The sequence below is a fragment of the Perca flavescens genome, chromosome 12, assembly GCF_004354835.1.
Source record: "Perca flavescens isolate YP-PL-M2 chromosome 12, PFLA_1.0, whole genome shotgun sequence".
Classification (NCBI taxonomy): Eukaryota; Metazoa; Chordata; class Actinopteri; order Perciformes; family Percidae; genus Perca; species Perca flavescens.
In genome coordinates, this window is record NC_041342.1 from 13,276,916 (window position 1) to 13,291,038 (window position 14,123).

Consider the following 14,123-nt stretch of genomic DNA (forward strand, 5'->3'; position numbering starts at 1 on the left):
CTCAATGGGGCCTAGGAAATAATAGGTTTGTCTCCCATCTGTGACACCAGAGCCAGGGCCAAACACAGGAGAGATCCAAGCAATGCTGTTGATTTACTGCGGATTCCATTTTTGATCGGGTCTGAGTCACCCTGTGACCGCTTCCATATGGGTGGCCTGTCCAACAGCAAGAACAGATTGCATTACTGGACTGGTCACAGCGAATGGTTGCTGCTAACAAGTTGCTGCTCCTCTCTGACCCCTGTTTGTGAGCGTGTGCGTAATGCTGTGGTTGCCTGTGTGTCTACATGGATTTGTATTTGTGTATATGTGTATATGTGCTTGTGTGTGTGACCCCGAATGACTTGTTTTCAATAAGGAAATGAAATCCATTGTGAGATTTCTTTTGTTCTCCCCCCAGCGAACCATTTTCTTTTATTACTTCACCTGCACTTGCTTGAGCCACTGGGTGTGCTCCCACGCTGCAACCATCTCCCAGACAAGCATCGGCAACATCTATCTTGTGGACAGAAGTGCTGAGTGGCTATTACTTCTCAGCAGACCACATAAAAACCACAGCAATTAAACACTATTGGGCCATTCGACTTTGTCCTCTTAGAGGGAAAAAAAAGGCAGTGATTGAGCGAGAGAAGAAAGGCAGAGAAAGTGGAGGAAGCCAGAAAAAGAAAGACTTCAACTGATCCTGCTTAACAGAGAGAAAGATTTTTATTTCAGCAGTTTGAAATGGAGAATGAGGAATTAAAGTGTGTGAAGGTAGCTGTTAAATTAGAGCATATGAAATACAGTACCCATTCTCAAAGGGACATGAAAGAGCTCTTTAACTGAAGTACAATGGAAAGTAAAAGTAGAGAGCAGCATGGGAGTTGCAGTGAGGTCTCCACTTTTAACTAGATGTACACTACCGGTCAAAAGTTTTAGAACACCCCAATTTTTCCAGGTTTTTATTGAAATTCATGCAGTTCAATGTCTTATTGTACTCTGAAATGAAAGAATAGAACAAATGAACAATTTAAGTTAAAAAATAAATCATGGAATCAATTTATAAACCAAAATGTATTCTAAATATTTGACTCATCAAAGTAGCCCCCTTTGGCAGATATAACAGCTGAACACAATCGTGGCATTCTTTCTACAATGGAAATCAAATATTCTTCAGAAAGTTCTTCCCAACTCTGTTGCAGAAGTTCCCATAAATGTGTGGCACTTGTAGGTTGCTTTGCTTTCACTTTTCTGTCCAGTTCATCCCAAACCAGCTCAATGGGGTTTAAGTCTGGTGACTGTGCTGGCCACTCCATGTTTTTAAGCTTACCATCTTGTTCTTTTTTCCTAAGGTAGTCCTGGCATAGCTTGGACTTATGTTTTGGGTCATTATCTTGCTGTAGGATGAACCCCTGACCAACTAGGCGCATACCAGAGGGTACTGCATGGCGCTGCAAAATGCTGTGGTAGCCGTTTTGGTTCAAGGTGCCTTTCACTCTGTACGAATCACCGACCCTGGATCCAGCAAAACAGACCCAGACCATCATGCTTCCTCCTCCATGTTTGACAGTTGATGTCACACACTGAGGAACCATCCTTTCGCCTACTCGACGGCGTACAAAAATCCTGTGTGATGAACCGAAGATTTCATCAGTCCATAGCACCTTCTTCCAGTCCTCAGTAGTCCATTGACGATGTTTCTTGGCCCAGGCAAGCCTCTTTTTCTTATTCTGACGTCTTAGCAATGGCTTTCTTGCTGCAACTCAACCTATCAAACCTGCAGCTCAATATCTTCTCTTTACAGTTGAAACTGAGACTTGCTTATTACGACCACTATTAAGCTGTGCTTGAAGCTGTTGTCCTGTGAGCTGCCTACCACGCAAGCTGTTGACTCTCAGAAACTTGTCTTCTGATTCTGTTGTGGCTTTAGGTCTGCCAGACCTCTTCCTGTCAGAGTTTCCCCCAGTTTCTAAGTGCCTTTTGATGGTGAAGAATACTGTATTCACTGACACCTTGACTTTCTTCGCAATTTCTCTGTAGGAAAGACCAACATTCTTAAGTGTTATGGTGGTCTGTCTGTCATCCATTGTTAATTGCCTTTTTCCCGCCATTTTTATGACAACACACTACTTTCTGCAGTACAATACTGTTCAAATAATGCCCACGAGGGTACGGTACCACAGTGTGTTCCAACAATACTTTTATACAAACAGAGGGGGTTGTAAGTAATCCAGACAAGTTGAACACCTATGGGAATTGGTAGCACCAATTTTTAAAGCTTGATCAACCTCCATTGCTGCAGAACAGCTTTACATTGTTTACCCATTTCTTGTTCCCATTTTTGTAAAATACTGAAACGTATATTATTTTTTCAGTTTTGGCTAACCTTACTTTTTTATTTTAACCTCAGGCAGTTCACCACTTACCTTTGTACCATTTCAAGCGATTCATTGGACTTGAACTGCTAAAATTTCAATAAAAAACAAAAAAAATTGGGGTGTTCTAAAACTTTTAACCGGTAGTGTATGGTTTAAGTGATTCTGCTGGAGCTGCATTGTTGTTCCGCCCTCCAGAAGGAAACTGAAATCATATTATGTGCTCTTCAGACTGCTCAACTGAGAAATATGTTTGGAGTTATGTCTTTTTAAATCTATTTTGTAAAACTAAGGGAAATGGCTAAGACAGGTGAGTGCCAATGCGGTTGTGCATGATGTACAATATACAGTACTTCTGGCCATCTGTGTGTGATCAACCAAAAGGACATAAAGCTAAAATTATATTCTATGTCAACATGCATTAAAACTGATGTTGCCCAGCTACTCTCATGATCATCATCATATGTTGTTATGACGTTCCAATCAGAACACATAGCTATTTAATATAGCTATGTACCATTAAATTGGCAAAAAAAAATGACAGTATGTCCATCATCACCATAACCATCACTAAAGGAAATTAATCTACAAAATAAATCTCCACAAAAATACATGTTATCTTAATAAATGCCTCTCGCCTTAAAACTGAAATCAGCAAGAAGCTTATTCGATTTTGGCTTCAAATATTTGGCTTTTTTTACGTGTATTTAAATGAGAATGAGCATTGTTTATCTTGAGCTCATATCTCACACAGTGACTAATAGCACTATAGCAAAATGTAAATGTCTCAGTATGCGATCTTAAGGTTGAGACAAATCTGTGATAATTTCCCTATCTAAATGTTTTTGATTATAAGTACAAGGGTGTCCTCAGGCTGGTGTAACATGTTCACCATCTTCCCTCCTCCTCCATCTTTGTTTGAATAAACTTAGATTCTTCAATTCTGTGTTGTTTTTACTGCCATAATTTTGTCGACTTAGTTCATCACAAGCAAACTCAGCAAATCTAAACTAAACTTTGAGCAAACAAAGCTCTGTTTTTCTCTGTGTGATGTAGTGACAGCATTATTGCCAATGCTACAGTCAATCCTGCAACTGTTGTTGCTGCCACAGTGAAGGACCGTCCCCATTCATCACCACCTGTCTACGTACGTTTCAGGCAACTAAAAATAAACGTCTCCAACTTCTCGGTAATCAGGATGGGGATGTAGGTACACACAGTGCATAAAAAGCATGACCAGAAGTGAACTAACACTGAAAATTACAAATGGCTGCCTGTCTCATTACCGAAGCAAATCACATTAGGTATCCTTCGGAAGCCTAATATAGTTGCGGCACTGTGTGGCCCTAACCCTTACAATCAGTCTTTCTATCCATCTTTCTCTCTGTCTCTGTCTGACACATCCCTTATTCTCTTGGTCTGCCCTTTTCTCACTAACTTTCTCTCTTATTTCTTTCACTTTTTGTCCCCTTTGCCTTTCTGTATTTCCGTCTTTGTCTCTGACTGAGCCACTCTGTCTTTGTCACTTTCTCCCTCTGCTGACCAGACAGATATATTCAAATGGGAGGACAGAGTGTTGCATTATTCAAACGAGTGTTGGGAACAATGACAGGCAAATTCCGCTTAAAGCAGGCCATTTGCTGAGACAACAAATCCTAAGGCCACAGTAAAGCCAGGTAAGAGGCACCAACACTCAGGAGAGGAGTTAACACATTCACATGTGGGGCAGAAAATAATTTTTGTCACGAAAGCATCTGTTTTTAATTATTAATACTATATTTATTTTACTAGAAGACTTTAAGACAAATATATTATGGTACAAACAGCAAAGAACCAGACTGTCCTCTGGGAAATATTGTATTTTCAGCATCACTACATCTGGCTGGGCGTATCAAATGACCAAGATTGACACCTTGGGCCCTATTTTAACGATCTGAAACGCAAGTATGAAACGCAAAACACAAGTAGCTTTGTGGGCGGATCTCGGGCAAATCGCCCGACGCAAATCTAAAATGGGTTGGTCTGAATTAGCTAGGTGTGGTTTGGGTGTGAAGTGCAATAAACCAATCATCTCACATTCCCTTTAAGAGCAGGCGCGCTTGTTCCATGGCGGATTGCTATTATGACGGCGGATTTGCCTGGCGCACGCCAGCGGGAGCTGTCCGGGATGCGGCAAAGTAATAAATACCGTCTTGTCCGGGTGGCGGTGTTGCTGGGGCCTCTCTGGCGCATCTCCTCAAGTCTGGAGAGGATTGCTGCAGCTATGGAGCGTGGGCCTCCAAATGCACCACCTGCTCCTGTTGTGCCCCTTCCTCCTCCCCCAACTCCATCTCCGTCCACCCAATCCATCAGGAGCGCATCATGCATTGCCACGCAAGTGTCCAATCCCACCGTAGTTCACGTCTCATCACGTCTCCTTAAGTCTTCTAATATTTCCTCATTTATGTCATCAACACATCCATGATTCATGGAAATGTTGTGTAAAACACAACCAGCCACAGAGAATGCTGCGACTTTTTGAGGACTGTACTGTAAAGTTCCTCCTGATCCATCCAAACACCTGAAGCCATTTTCAGTAATATTATTCTTTGTAATTATGTATGGTTTGCAAAAATGGGAACTGCTGCGTCCGTGTAGATGAGGGAAGCAAGGTGTATGTGCGTTGTGCACACGCTACATTATGGCCAAGCATGCGCCCCTAAAATAGCATCTGAATAACGCACCACTGACTTTAGACTAGCGCCACTGACTTTAGACTAGGTTTTTCCTTCTTCTGTGGCGGAATTGTTTTCTGAAACTGCAAAACAGCACCAGGGAACGTTTGCGTCTGAACATGCCTCCTCTTTTTGCTGAACCGACCCCGGGAGCGCAAATTCTAAGTGTTAACCGTGAGAGTAATATTTGTGAAAGAGTAGGAAAGCACTCTGTGATTATACTTTCAGTTTTAATTTTTTAACAGTTCAAAAATTGGCTCTTAATGTTGAGCTAAACAAGCAAATTGTTGCTTACTTTGCAGTCTTTTGCACTTGACATATTGTCATCTCAACATATGCAATGTAGGCATAATTAATTCACGAATAAACAGGGTCTGTATTGAACTGTGGCATCACCTAACATTTTGTTAGCAAAAATATTGAAGGACACTAGCTGATTAATTGTAGCACTCTTTCTGACCTTCTGACATAGTGATCTGTTTAGACCACAGGGAGGGAAGTCTTGTGATGTTATCCTATGAGAACAAACATTTTGCCAATATCCTTTGGCTATCTTGATGTGCAAGTAAGCACACTGTTTCACCCCAGCCAGATCAATGTTTCTCAATTAGGCTGCCCAGGCCAAAACGAATGCAGCAACTTTCCTATTCGTCAGCGACCCAGACCCATTTTCATTTAACACATGCACAAATAAATATACCGAAACACTCTTGCACGTGCGCGCACACAAACACATTAAACACAAAATGATAAACTGATGTCACAGACATCACCGACACACAGACGTTAATCGTCTCGTGGCATTTAGCACAAACGTCAAATGGTGTGGAGCCCTCCAAAAAATCAATAGGCATTTGCAACAATCAATGGCCGGGTTCCTATGAGAACTAATTAGAAAGGCAAACATGCAGTGCCACCTCGTTCCTCCTCTCTGCCTACCACTGTGAGTTCCAAACTAAGCGCTTCTCCACCGTCGGGGTCAAAAGAGAGTTTAATACAACAGTGGTATTTGTAAGTATGTATCAAATAAATAGAAAAAAAAGGTATTTGTAATACATTATAGATTATTGCTGATATAATAAGACTATAAATAACAACAAATGGGTATCAATGATAAAGAAAGGCTATGTTGTTTGACTTTTTATTACCATAACTATTATCTACACTTTAACTGTAAATAATATTTGAACTCAAAATCTTGCTCAGAGTGACAGAATGTAGTACAAGTACTTGGTCTGGCTCCTGGCTCGCCATTTTAGCCACCCTTATTAAAAGGCCTGTGACCCCTGAGCCAGAAATCCTCCGCAGATCTTCAGAAACATTGTTGTTTTATACGTTTAAGCTTCTAGGCTTTTGAATGACCTGTAGGAGATGATCAATAAAACTAGCAAATTTGCTGTCACTTTTAAAACTTTACTTTGACACATCTCGGATAAGCCACTATCATCTTAATTTCTCCTAACTACATGATTGTGTCCCGTTTTTCCTTTGAATGATTCAGACTCCTCTTGAGCAATTAGTGTGAATTAATGTAGATCATTGAGTAATCTCACGTTCCTTGTTAGACCCTGTAGAGTAAGTGTGAATCAGGCAGGTGTTTCCATCATTATCTATAATGAAGTAAGTTCATTGGATTGTGTGATGTGTTGGATAATTAATAATCTTGATACTAATCTTTAGTGTCTGTTTGAGGGGCAGAAAAAAGATGCGTGTCGGATATTATCCTTGGGATTAACCATGACTTGACTACTGTAACTCAACAAAATCAGCCTGATGACAACTATGAGGCAGTTGACAAACTAGTCAGGATATCGAACATAATGTACAGAAAGCATTGGCTTAAAAAAACTGAACCTTGTGCCCTGCTAAATGCTGAATGGGAGGGTGACACATAAACTAAGTAGAAATGATATACTGCTGCGGAAGTGGAAAGTTAATACATTAACTCATTAGAGTCAGCTACACAGCAACCCTATTGCAAGAAGAGTAATGGTGTCTCTAGATCATTGAGATATGTGGCGCACAGTGATTGGAACAGCACTCAAAGTATGTGATCTAATGCTAATGTGGCTAAAGGGGGTATCCAAGGACACAGACAGTCCTGGGTTAATCTGAAAACAAATGTATAGCCAAGCTTTACACAGAAAACCCAAGCTGTGATAATGTAGAAGGGTTTCAGAAGACATTAGAGACCAACAGAAAGAAGGTATACAGTAGGGATAAACATATGGGTTCCAAACCTGGCTGCTTTAGTGTATTATTTGTTGGTATTAATAATTATGAAGGCAAAAGAAGGCCATTAATGTTAATCACCATCAGAATGAAGGTAACATAAACTTTGCAGCTTGAACTTCACTATAGCTATATTCTTCAGAGGCTGAAGGTGCGAGCCGATCTGGATTCCACCAGGCGCAGTTGCGCCACATTTCAGCTGCAACACGGCGGCCAGAGCTGATTGTGGCGACTCTAAAGGACAGAATCTTAACGTAAACCCTAGTACGTAGCAGCCTTAATCAAGGGATCATTTGCATGGGCATTGAGATGCACAAAGAGGATGATCTTTTCATGTCTTGTAGTCATTTCAGGTGTCTTGCGGAGTTGCTTTTCATTGCTGTGTGTAAATACTATTGCCTTGCCTTCGCTCTCATAAATGAAGAGCAACGTGGCATCATGACTTTGCGTAAACATACACGCCACTTTCCTAAAGCCAAGTGGCGTGTTATCTGTACGCATTTTGAGCTATCCGCGTGTATATCTACGCTGTATACAGTAGGGCTGCCACCTCTTAGTCGATTAGTCGACTAATCGGTCGTTTTGGTCTTAGTCGACTAAGATTTCTTTAGTCGATTAGTCATTTTTTATGCTTATTCATGCTTAATTACTCATTTCCAAGAAACTTATGAGCACATTTATGGTAAACACAAGATTTAAAGTGGTGCTTTTGCAGGATTAATTGGGGAGAAACTTAGTTTTACAGATGGTTAATTAACTACATTTATATTGTGCTTTTCTAGTCTTAACCACCTCTCAAAGCGCACAGCTCTGTCAATTAAATCAACTAATGTGTTAGTCCACTAAGAATTTCTTTAGTCGAGGACAGCCCTAGTATACAGCAGACGGCAGCTGCTGTATACAGCGTAAACATACACGCAACTTTCTAAAGCCACGTGGCGTGTTATCACGAGGCTACGGTTGGTTTTAACGTCACACGCGGGGGAAAAGAAAAACAGGTTGTGATTAGGAAAACAAGAACTGGATTGGGTTTAGGAAAAGAAAAACTGGGTTGGATTTAGGAAAAGACAAACGTGGTAAGGAAACAACACACGCGGGAAACAAAGGAAACATGACACGCGGGACGCGATCCCCTCTCTCCTGTGTGAAAGTCCTGTGTTTTACACATCCACCTACGAAGATTTTCACCCTTTCATACTACTCGCTACGGCGTCAATTCACACGCACACGCAAGGTAATGTAAGTCAATGGAGGACAAAGGTGTTGATAAACATGAAGTGTGCATCTTCATAACACGCCAATAACAGCATACCAATTGGCGTGTCATACATACGCCACTTCATGAGATCAGTCTGATAAAGAGCGAGAGAGAGCATTCTATTTTGAGGTCAGGAGTGAACATTGTGCACAACACCCACACAAACACACATACATGCACAAAGGTATGCTGTAGCATGCGTTTGAAAATGCAACTCACCTTGAGGGCACCCACCAGAGTTGATCCTTTTAGTGTTGGTCCTCTGGGCTGCAGCTGTGCACATAAAGGAGAGAGGTTGTGGATGTTTCAAACGTGAAGACTTTTGTCGCTGCTTTGGCAGTGTTTTAAAGATAGTCTGGAGAGAAGAAGGTTATTAAATAAACAAATCACACTCTATTTAGGTCTATATCATTTGGTTGCGAGATGCAAAAATACACAAAGAGTAAAAACATAATTACAAAAACTGGGCATCATCTCTCGGTGCTACAGTATGTCCTATAATTGCTTCCTCCCGACTAACCCCCACCCCCATCCACACAATCCAAACAAAATAAAACTGGAGACAATAAAACTTAAAACATATAAGGACATGATGACTCATTTTAACATATTCAACTGTTGTAAACAAAGCATTCTTTGTTCCACTATCACTCTGAATCAATACTGTTTTGTATGACAACACTGCAAGCACGTACTGTACATAAACGTGGCTTAATTAGCATTTATAATTGTTTTGAAGGACACTAGAAATTACTCTCATTTTACACTTGAGACATGAGCCAGCACTTGATAAAGAGTTGTGATAGAGTCAGTGGATGCAGGCGTGTGTGTGTGTGTGTGTGTGTGTGTGTGTGTGTGTGTATATGTGTGTGTGTGTGTGTGTGTGAGCTAATATGACAGGATATGACTTTTCCTGTTGAATAAGGCTCGTCGTATGAGCTCTTCTCATATTCCAAATTAGGCAGTCATAGTTTTCCAGCACTCAGATAACAATCATTGTTTGGTCAAGTTTAAGTGTTTATTAAACACAGGTTTAAAATGCATGTGTCACATACTCTATGTAGACATATCTACATACACACACAGACATGCCCAGCTGTAGATGTTATCCCTCTGAGTGGTTTCAACTGAACCTGGGGTCATACTGTAAAACTCCACACTCAGATTCACTGTTTCTATGACCAAAAACCCATCACATCAAGGTTATATTCAGCATATAACATCAAGTGTTATTGTTTACTGTGTTCATAAATGTATGTCATTACCTCAGTGTCTTGAAAAGGTCAGGCGCAAGTCTGAATTAAACATTTGTTTATCTCTTACTGCCTGTAAAAGACAGACAGAAACAAACAGATACAAAAACAAGATGCAACTGAATAATATTCACAATGACATAGAAGGAGATGTGGCGCTTTGGGAAAATGTGATTTTACATTAAAGCAACATTTTAAAATAAATTGCATCTAGATCATCAAGATATGCGTTTTGGATGGGTGGTGTGTCAACTTTCAGAGGGTTTTTAAGAAATGAATACAGGCACGCTACAATTACAAATAACAGGCTCCAAATTAGAAAACATAGAGAATCAAGGCAGCACAGAAGGAACTCCATATTGAGTGGATCTGATTTCACATAACTCGCCAGAAGATGGGTAGGAATCATGTCCAAGAAAGTTAAATAAAAAATACTGCAAAGGAGCCAAAGTTGAAGCGACAGGTTCTGATTGTTTGGGAAAAATGTTTTGGAGTTCTTGCTTTGCTAAGGTGTCCCTCTGGGTGACAGCTCCCATTTTAAGAGTTGACAAAGCCAATGACTTTACTCTGCTGAAAATGAGCATTTGGAAAACAACCAAGGCTAACTCAATCAGTGGGATAAAACCACAGAATCATTCTGAAGCAAGGAAGATAAATTGTGAGGACTTAGATCTAGTTTCTCTTTGATGGCATAAGGGACTCTATACAGCTAAACGCATGTTATGTAGTACCTGTTTGTATCAGCTATACTTTTGCATGTGTGTGTATATCCTTTTAATATTTAGTTTCCTCAGGATTTCTCTGACTTAGTGCAATCTATTGTTCTGCTGCCTTCAAGATGGCACTGTGCCCGGCAAATCTGTTGGTGAGTGTCCCTGTCTCTTTGTTTTGTTTAGTTACAAAAGATAAAGAAGAGTCTCTAAAATGGCTCAAAGACACAAGTACAGGGATTTATAGATGGTGATAATGAATTATAAATTCCATTACACAGACAGAGAGATAAATAAGTGACAGTGCTGACATACATCCAGTCACATCTGCTGTCTCAACAGACAGAGCCTTTGGTGTGAGAGTGAGGAGGAGGAGGTGTGTGTGTGTGTGTGTGTGTGTGTGTGTGTGTGTGTGTGTGTGTGTGTGTGTGTGTGTGTTTTGGGGGGATTATTATTTGCACAGCTTTAAATCTATCATTCATTCCTGGGAACATCCAACAGTTTGGAGGAGAAGAGTGACAGAACAAGGAAGGAGATGAGAGATGCACAAGAGGTGTGGGAGGTGAGACAGAAATCAAAGCTCAAAAGAAGACGGCTGGTTGAATTTCACACCATTCAAATCCCTGAAAATACGAAAACACTGTGACACGTCTGCACCCACAATCATACAACGGCCCTCCTATTGGCTGCCCGCCACCATTAAAATCTGGCGTTGGAAGTAGACAGCAGCTGCTGCATGTGCCATACTTCACACATGTACTTTGCGTTTGTCTGCACAGCCCGGCAATGCTCACCCACACAAACACACAGTTCAAGTCTTCGCCTGTACTTGTGCACAGAGGAAGTTAACAGGAAGGTAATGAATTAAATGATCGTACACACACGGAAATCCTTCAGGTGATCACTGGATGGACAAAGGTGTGCAGCAAAATATAAATACAGCTAAGTTGTGATCCATCACTTACTTAAACATTTGCGTCTTCTCTACATAATAACAAAATATATTCTGTAATTATGAGAAAATTATATCTCTCATTTGTTTTTATAACATGAACCCAATTGGCAATGCATATAGTGGAAAGCCATCATTTTCAGAGTTAATGTAAGAGCTCAAAAATGAGACAAGAATACATCACTGTAAAAATATGCACAGAGAATTTAATTTAAACGCTTTTGTGATGGTAGATTTAAAAGGTCCAATGGCATGTCAATTTCACTTCATGAGTTTTTTTTTAACATTATTATGAGTTCCCCCAGCCTGCCTATGGTCCCCCAGTGGCTAGAAATGGCGATAGGTGTAAACCGAGCCCTGGGTATCCTGCTCTGCCATTGAGAAAATGAAAGCTCAGATGGGCCGATCTGGAATCTTGCTCCTAATGAGGTCATAAGGAGCAAGGTTACCCCCCCCTTTCTCTGCTTTGCCAGCCCAAAGAATTTGGCCCACCCATGAGAAAGAGAGACATCATGGCTTGCAAACGAGCGAAGCATGGCAGTTGGTCAAGGCCACGCCCCCACCCTTCACCTTGCCCCCCCTCTCTACTCCTCAATAGTATTTAAAGCTACAGACACAGAAAAGGCACATCCTAAGGAAAGAGACTTCTGATACAGTATTAGGGGGCCACTAAGGCCTTAAAAGCATCCAAAAAGCAGAATGTCAGGCCAGCCGATTTTTATTTTAGCCGATTCCGATTTAATTTATTCCAACCACTTTACAGTACACACAAATATTTATTTTCTATCTTTTCTTTAATAGAACATTTTGCACAGAACATAGAACATTTTTTGAACAGATAATGGATCACTATAAAATAGAACTATATAAATTACTCCTGGTCTGGGAATTCACACAGATCTAAAGTGCAATGTTAGAACCATTTCCTTCTTTTCACATCCAATATCCAACAAAAAAATTGTGATTTTGGTTTTTGGTGTCGTCCCTCCACGCCCTACTTTTTCCTTGCAGGTATTGCATATTGCAAACTTGTTATCTTCTGCACACAAGCTGAAGAATTTCCAAACAGCTGACATGTTGCAGGTTAATTCACGAGGTTCCCTACATGTGCTAGAATAGCGGGTACACGCGACACACGACGGAAAAGTTGAGCGAAAGGAAAAAGAGACGGTGCTGTCGCGTCCGTGTCCTTGAGAACTGTAACTCGTATAACTTATGTTGTCAGTTAATTGTAGCATTGACCGGCATGAAATCGGCATATGTCAGACTGACCTGCCGGTCACAGGTCATGGCCTAGCACATGAAAACCGGCCAATTCCAGTCACCGGCCGGTCTATCGGTGCATCTCTACTAGTCATCAACCTCTCGGGGAAGACACATGCTCACACTGTACTAGTTTAAATAAGAAATGTTACACATTGACTTTCTCTGGTGGATGGCTTCATTAGTGTTGTTACCCAGATCATTCACACAGAAGTGCACTCGCACAGAGATGCAATTGCCAATTTTGAAAGGACGCTGATTGTAAATGATATGACTATTGAATAAAATGGCAAGCATTGACTTTCATATTCTTTTTTTGTCAGAAACAATCCTGACACTGATTGCGTGAGGATAAGAGCACACCATATACGGTAAGGTGTTACAGCTGATTATGCTGCAGATCAGCCACTTCAAAGGAGAAACCAAAAAAGGATGCACTGGATTTTATTTTTAATTACCGATTTTCACTTGTTTTAGCATTTAGCAAATACCAATACATTCCTATACTTTCTTAATCTTAATGAAAACAAATAAATAACAAGACTGATAGCATGCCATGACACAGTATTTAAGTTTCATCTTTCTAGTTGTAACCTCGTCCCCTCTCCCTCTCACTAAAGCGGCATGGTGAAGCAGAAATGTGACGGGAGCTGAAAGTATTGCACTATGCATATTTCCCTGGCCTGCTCTGTCAGACGACAAACTTCTCAGCTATTTGTTCTCATTACAGAACAACCTCCGACTGCCCACCTTAATTCACCCCCTCCCGTCCCTCAGGGGGCTCTTTTCCACCCCTGCCTGGCATTAGTCATTTTTACGACCGCCACTTTGGCCCCCGCCGGCCCCAACCGGCCCGGGCAGCCTATGCTTTAAACCCAGCTAGGCGAGTAAATCTGCCAGCTTTAATTAAAATAGCTTCTTTTTTAGCGCTTTCTCTTCCTCTGTCCTCCTGTCCCTGATGACATAATGGTGCTGAGAACTTCCCTACGCAGAGCTGACTCAAAAGGACTGACCCTTGGAAAAAAAAAATGGAGGTGTGTTGCACTATTTTATGATGACTTAGCAAGAAATAAGCCACATCTCATCCTATCTGCTCATCATCTTGCTTTAACCTGGTCTCCGGAGGAAAAAGATAATTATGAAGGTTGCAAGTTAAGTGATAAGAAGAGTCTACATTAAATAATTTAAAAATGTGCAACAGAAATCAATGAGCAAAAAACTTCTATTATGGTTTAATTGTGTGGAGTGACAAATAACGACCTAGCTGTCTTTCAAGGTCAGCCTTTCTTGGAGAAATAAGGATTTGTGAGGCTGAATCAATGACGCTCATTCAAGCCCTTTTCCTACAATATTGTTAAGGGACTAACTTTGGTGCCATTGATTAGCT

The 14,123-nt window shown here is 40.9% G+C and overlaps 1 protein-coding gene across 2 annotated transcripts in view; it reads right to left on the bottom strand.

The window, feature by feature from the left end:
* The window catches only part of tnr (tenascin R (restrictin, janusin)), a 203,806-nt gene that overhangs the window by 122,250 nt on the left and 67,433 nt on the right, over nucleotides 1-14,123 (bottom strand). The window contains exons 5-6 of one of the 2 annotated variants that reach the window (XM_028593566.1): nucleotides 9,824-9,884; nucleotides 8,778-8,831 (exon numbers count right to left, since the gene is read on the bottom strand). The gene's annotated coding sequence lies outside the window, so the exon portion shown is untranslated. The remainder of the gene's footprint in view (nucleotides 1-8,777; nucleotides 8,832-9,823; nucleotides 9,885-14,123) is intronic. The other variant, XM_028593565.1, reaches the window with a different exon arrangement.